Consider the following 7,375-nt stretch of genomic DNA (forward strand, 5'->3'; position numbering starts at 1 on the left):
CCAAACACGTGTCCTTCATGTGCCTTGCCTCAGCACGGGTCTTGCCTCAGTGTGTGCATCCAATCAGCTGGAGTCCGCAGAAGCGGCTAGAAACTGCAGCACACCACCAGGTTTTGGTGCATTTCTCTCTATTGAGTCCCAACAAATGCAGCTCAACTACGCAATGCAAGGTGGACCAATACATGTGCATTGATAGCTAAGAATCCTTCATCACACCCCCCTCTTACTTCCAAGCCCCTCAAAATGTCATATATGAGAGAAAACACATGATTCTTCCTTTGACAAGAATCACATGGTTGTAGTTGTGTGAGTTTATTTCTGGGACCTTTATTGTATTCCATGGATCCATGTCTGGTTTTATGCCAATATCATGCTCTTTTGTTACTATGACTTTGTAGTGTAACCTGAAATAAGGTTTTGGGATACCTCCAATGTTGCTCATTCTGTTTAAAATTGCTTTGGTTATGAAGCTCTTTTCTGAATCAGTTTCAGGACGTTTATATTTTTATGATAAATGCCAATGATACTGGTGGTATTTCACTGAAGGATCACTTTCAGTACCTGTTATAAGAATATCTACTCCACTGACTCTCAGCTTCTGTCTTCAGTGTTCACTGGTTTTTCACAGTAGAGGACTTTCTTCTTCTGGGCTAGGTTTATTCCTAGGCATTTTATTCTGAGCTATCATGAGTAAAATTGCTTTCCCAATTTCTTTCTCACGGAGTTCATTATCGGGCTATAAGGAAACTACAATACCGTGATCAAATTTTGTAATTAAACCTAACTAGAGCAATAGATAACAACAAGACTCAAATAAGAGATGTGTCGATCACAGCGCTCTCCTACTCTAAGGTATTCACAAAGAGACAGAGTTTTTATTCATCTTCCGCCTCTTCCTCTTCCTCCTCCTCCTCTTCTTCTTCCACCTTTTTCTGGGCAACTTTAGCAGGACCCTTGGCGCCATCAAACTTTCCTTTAGACTTATAGTCAGCAACATCCTTTCTCATACTTCTTCAGCTTTGCTGCCTTGGTAACGTAAGGCTGCTTTTCACTATCACTTAAGTTATTCCACATCCCACCCAGCTTTTTTGCCACATCTCCAATGGAAATGTCAGGGTTTGTGGATTTGATCTTGGGGCAGAATTCGGAGCAGAATAAGAAAAATCCAGATGGAGGTCTTTTGGGGGCATTTGGGTCCTTCTTCTTCATGCCCCCTTTAGCTGGTCAATAATCTTTCATCTCCTGATCATAGCATACTTTATCCACCTTTGCCATTTCATCAAACTTTGATTTTTCTTTGCTAGACATTGTCTTCCACCTCTCAGAGCACTTCTTGGAAAACTCTGCAAAACTGACTGGAACCTCTGGGTTTTTCTTCTTATGTTCTTCCCTGCATGTCTGCACGAAGAAGGCATAAGCAGACATCTTGCCCTTTGGTTTCTTGGGGTCACCTTTAGCCATCCTTACTGTATTGTTCGCTAGTCTGGGCAGCGCAGGGCACGACAGCGCTCCCCAGCCTCGCACTAGCTGGCTCCACAAGAGCCACCTCGTTTATATAGCTCTTGTTGAACATTCTAGCTTCCATGTTTTGGCTCTAATGAGTAATGCTACTGTGAGCTGTCAGAGACAAGTATTTTTAGATTATTGTTGTTCGTGTGTGTGTGTGTGTATGTGTGTGTTATACATACAGGTGCCCAGGAAGGCCAGAAGAGTCCATTGGATCGCCTAGAGTTAGAACCAAACAGCGTGGAGGTGTCTGGCATGGGTGCTGGGAAGTGAACTCAGGTCCTCTGGAAGATCGACAATTCCTGCTGAGCCATCTTTCCAGCCCTCAACGACAAAGTTTTGTGCAAACACTAGAACTCTGGGCCTCACACGTGGTGGATGAGTACTCTGCCTCAGAGCTGCACCTCAGCCTATTTTATGTTTTCAGGTATTGGAAAACTTTTTCCTAAAGGCTGCACCTTTTGACGTTTATACCAGCAGTGTGTGTTGCTGCAGTGGTCCCCCCACCCTGCTACAACTTGTTAATATGTGTCCATCTTACTAAATGTATGGTGTTGATTTTTCTTTACCTGAAAATGATGATTTGTTGACATTTTCCTATCCTTTTCTGTGATCGTCTTGAGAAGAGAAATTAATAGACAAAAATTTATCCATTTTAAAATTGAGCTGTCTGCTTTTATTACTACTGTTCAGAATAATTTAAAATTGAGCTATCTGCTTTTATTACTACTGTTCAGAATCATTTTTCATAAATGTCCTTTTAGTTAACTTACAGTGTTCTGGAAAAGTGTACTTTTATAGTTTTGGCCAGTATTTTAACAACTTTTATAGAGGATCTGATTTTCCGAACTTCTCTGCTGTTACAGAAACACTTTCCAGGGCAGATTTTATAGATTATAGAAGCTTAGAAGCTTTCATTTTTCAAATGCTTTTTGAGCTGTGGAATAGTGGCTTTATTCTGAAAGTTAATCATGGCATTGTCTTTTTTTTTTTCTTTTTTGGTTTTTCGAGACAGGGTTTCTCTGTGTAGCCCTGGCTGTGCTGGAACTCACTCTGTAGATCAGGCTGGCCTCAAACTGAGATCTGCCTGCCTCTGCCTCCCAAGTGCTGGGATTAAAGGCGTGCGCCACCACTACCAGGTTTGGCATCACTTGTCTTTAGCTAACTTACTTTTCAGTGAACACAGGATGTGGATAAGATGATGACAAAATCATTCAGTGAAAATATAACTTCTTCAGCAGATAGTGGAGCTAGTGACAGGGGAGAAATAGTTAAACAGAAGTCCGCTGCTGTTTGTTTTCACAGTAGGAAATTGTTGTAATTCTACCTTCATGAAAAGGAAAAACATAGCACAAATATGTATTTTACAGTAAGAAACACTTTCTGTTTCTTATAAGGACAACTCAAAATCTAAATGTCTTGGGTGTTTTTTTGTTTTGTTTTGTTTTGCATAGAGTAAAAGCAACATAAAATTTTAATAAATGTTATAAATCTCCTATAGATTTACAAGTTCCACTACAATTAGTTACACTGTTTGGGTATTTTCTGCCCTTTAGGAAGATGTGATCTTAAAAGCTGACCCAATTGGTTTAATGTAAGGAAATCTGTTGAGACGCCATCAATAAGCCTTAAGCAGTCATGGGTTGCTTACAGAACTTTAGATAACTGGGAAGATCCTAGAGACAGGTTTGCTGATATACGTTGGAGAAAAACTACTTCCCTCTGTCCTTCAAGGTCTTTGCAAAGATGTTTGTTTTTCTTTTTGTGGGTTTTGGGGGATAGGGAAGGCATCTGGGGTATAAACAAAATGAACCTAAGACAGACTGATAAAAGAAAAACATTAAATTATGTATATGTACATGTAACTAAGTCTTTATAATACAATTAATAATTTTCTGTTCTAAGGGGTCTGGGCCACTTTCCTACTTAAAGTATGAAAATCAAAGAGCCTGTTCTTTTTTTGGAAACTCAGAGGAAAGCAGAAAAGCCTAGCTTCACTGGCTTTTAGCTAGCTTCCTTCATCTCTTCTCTTAGAAGTTACTTAACTAAACAGTGAAGTAATGGGTCCTCGCTTCTCTTATAATAAACACCTCCAGCACTTGATCTGCTCAGTGATCAGCTGTTTTTCTTAGAAACTTGGAGACAGCCCTTTCTAGCTCAAACTAGTTGAAGTCTCCAATGGCTTCTCTTGACTAGAACAAACAGCCCTTTCAAGTCAGAGGACCAGATCGCCACCATAATGTTTTTGGGGTCAAGAGTCTGACTGGGGGTAAGGAGCTCTCAACATGTAAGACTTGCTGTCTGTCAACTTGGTAGCCTAATCAGAGAAAAGATGAAACGAATCAGAAAGGATCAAATTCACTTTGTGGTCACACTCAGCAAGGGGCGGAGCTAGTGACTACCTTTAAAAAGACGCCTCTGCAGTGGAGCCCTAGCCATAGACAGGGGCTGTAGCTTGGAGGCACGAAAGTAAGGAAGCAAGAAGCATGTGGAATGAAACAGTATTGCCAAAGTAAGGTTGTGGTAGTCCTCAAGTCCTGTTCTACAGGGTTCTGCTGGTGCCATGGAAACCACTGATTGACGGGAAATGCGGTTCCCCTTGTGAGATGATTGCTCGAAGTTAATCGCCAGGCAGATTCGTTCCCATCAAGAGATGACTGCATCCAGAGCTCACCATCCCTAGAATCTGAGATATGCTAGGGAGGAGGAATGATCCAGAGGTGGAGAATAGAAGAGCAAAATGGAATGAGTCAGGACAACGACTGTGTCCCCCTTCAGACTTAGGGAAATGACAAATGCTTGGGACAGATTCAAAGCTGGTGGTTATAATGTTTTCGTAAGTCTTAAAAACATCTTACTCTTTGGTTGATGTCTTTAGTCTGAAGTAGGAGGAGGAAGATTCGAACACTTAATATTGGCTTACAGACAATTCTACTAGACTCATCCCAGGAACCTAGCAAGAGCGACCTAGCACTAGCTTATACCATCACCTGCTGCCAGGTGCTGCAGTCATTTAAGAAGACTACAGGTTACCACACACTCTCTCCCCCCTTCTTTACCCTCTCTTTCTTTGTCCCCATGTGTTCCTAGCCGGCCTCTCTTCCTCTCTTTCTCTCTTCCTTTTTTCTTCCTCTCTATTCCACCCCCCAGACACCCCCCCCCCCACCCCACACACACACTGTCCCTTCCTCCAATAAACTTCCTTTATACTAGGCCTGTTGCATTGGTCGGATTGTTCAGAGGGACACGTCAGCATGGGCCGAGGTACCCGCCTCCCCCTCCCAACCAACGTGTGCATTATACTGCATTATAAAACAACACTTAGGGTAATCAACAATATACTACAATAGTATACTAAATATACTAAGGACTATTTTATAGTCCTTAAATGATTAACATATCATTCATTATGTCAAGGAATGTGGCCTGAAGTTTACAGTAATAAAGGAGACAGATACAATTTTAAGGCAGACATGCAGAGCTCTTACTCTGTTGGGCCAAGTAAAGTCACAGCGTTTAGCAAATGTTACTTCTGTCTGTAAGGCCCAGAAGAGGCTGGACCCTCGCTCAAGTCCCAAGGATTGGTGCTCACCCCAAATGACCACAGAAGTCGGCACCTGAAGCAATTAGCAAGAGGCTTTTACTAGTAAACCAGCATGCTGGGACTCAGTCTCATACTTCGGCAAGAAGGAGAGAGAGTGAGCCCCAAATATCAAAATACACAGCTTTATAAAGACAAGAGCCTCAGGATGGGATTGGGGACTGGATAATAGGGGCTTCTTAGGCAGGAGCGCTCTTAATTGTATTTCTTATTGGCACACAGCTGGGAGTCAGGATGTTCCAGGCAGGAGTGTGCTCTCTTGTCAATATATATACACAGCTGGGAAACTTATGAGCCAGGATGTTCCAGGAATGCACTCTCTAAATTGGTATGTCCTGCCTTGGGGCCCTTCCCCGGGATTTCACGGGTTCATGGTCCCATGTTATTCTGAGATACTGGCCAATTAAAAATTTTTTCTTACATGTTCGTGTCCTATGAAGAACCATGAAGTATAATGATTTGAAGACCACGGATGAACTTACCTTTCCTTACCCACAATCACCTTTCCTCACACTTCTGTCTATCCCGTTTCTTTATCCTCTCAACACACAATCTCTAAATAGGAGATCAGACTCCTATAAGAACATAAAGACAAAACAACCTTTTTTGTTGCATCGTCGTTTCAGAGATATCAGTCCACAAGTTGTCTGGTTCCATTGCTTAGGTCTAAGGTGAAGCATCATGGCAGAATAGGAGCAATAAGCAGAGAATTGCACCTCACAGCAGCTGGGAGCCAGAGGCAAACAGGACTTCCTTCATGGTAGGCACCACATCCTCAAGTTTCCACCAATCCCTGAAAATCCCTGCCAGGTGTATGTCCAGCTGCCAAACAACTTGTAGGGAGCCTTTCATATGCAAACGAAGACAGAAGTTATTTATTGTAAATTCTGTTTTCCAAGGATGTTACTGGACTGAAGGAGGGTGCCTAGGCTCCAGCTTTCTTTAGGTTTTCCTGGGAAAGGCAAGATGGGGCAGAGTAAGCTTAGGATTCTGCTGGTGTAGTTGACTCCTGTTGGCATTGAGCTATCAGGTCTTTTTATGCTCCTGGTACCTGGTTCTAGCGAGAATTTTACTATTCCTATGAGTTGACTAGCCCTGGGAAGAGCTGTCTCTCAATTCATCAAGATTTTAAGATGTAAAAAACAAAAACAAAAAAACCACCCCATGATAAATATAGAAAACTTAAGAAAGAAACCATGACCAATGCAAGCAAGCCAATCAATCACTTTTAGTTTTAACTTGGTTTGTAACAGGGTTGGATTTAACACTCAACATCAACTGTCAGGGTTCTTTAATGATGTTTCTACCACAAAGAAACCCCAGAAATTCCAAAGAAATCTTTAAAAGTTCTTTTTTGTCTAAAAAAATTGGAGAGTGGGAACAGAGATAAAGGGCAAATCTTCTTTTTAAATCTGAAACTTTAAAGATATAATTAAAATAAGGCTTTTATAGCAGTTGGACAATGTTTCTAAGCTCAACAAAGTAAAATTTTTGTCTGGTTATAAGCTTTATATTTTATATTTCTAAAATTCATCTGACCCCCCTTTTAAACAATAGAGGTTAAAATAAGTCATTTGTTTTTAGGAGAATGTTCTTAAGGCTGGTTGTGCAATCAATGGTGTCATCTAGTGGCAATTCACTTAAATTTCAAGTAGATGTCCCAGAGGGTTATGCCAAATCACTAGAGTATGACTAAGCAAAACTCCTTCAAATTTAATGATTGTCAAATGACAGTGAGCAACTTTTGAAATAATTATAGACCTAAAGGACATTTTACGATAATATTATGGGAAGGAAATAACTAACACTAAGGGCACTTTGAAAAGCCATGTAGAAATATATTACTATAGAAATTTCTTTTAAAAAATATATAGACATATATGCTATATATATACACATATATATATTTATATTTAAATGGAGTTACTCTATAATAAGAGACAATATCCCAACTGGACATCATATACTAGCAAATAAAAACCCTACTACTAGGAATGGGTTGCAACTTTTAAAATTGTTCGCCAATGGGACATCATAGCCCTCTAGAATTTGACAGTAAGACTCTATTGCTAAAGACACAGCATACTTGAAGAAATCATGAAGAAAGTAAAATCATGAGGAAAACATGAAGAAATCAAGCTGTTACTCAAGTGGAAGCTTAATCCCTGTTGGCTAGCTTTCATAGAGCAGGAAGGTGCTATGCAGACTAGTGGAAGACAGACGTCAGTCTCACCCTGCTATGAACCTTTGACCTACAGTAGTTATTGT

At 40.6% G+C, this 7,375-nt stretch overlaps 1 pseudogene; it reads right to left on the reverse strand.

Moving 5' to 3' along the window:
• Positions 1 to 875: 875 nt before the first annotated feature.
• On the reverse strand, positions 876 to 1,461 carry LOC114627871 (annotated as a pseudogene).
• Positions 1,462 to 7,375: the final 5,914 nt, after the last annotated feature.

This window comes from Grammomys surdaster, unplaced genomic scaffold (assembly GCF_004785775.1).
Source record: "Grammomys surdaster isolate TR1022 unplaced genomic scaffold, NIH_TR_1.0 259, whole genome shotgun sequence".
Taxonomy (NCBI): domain Eukaryota; kingdom Metazoa; phylum Chordata; class Mammalia; order Rodentia; family Muridae; genus Grammomys; species Grammomys surdaster.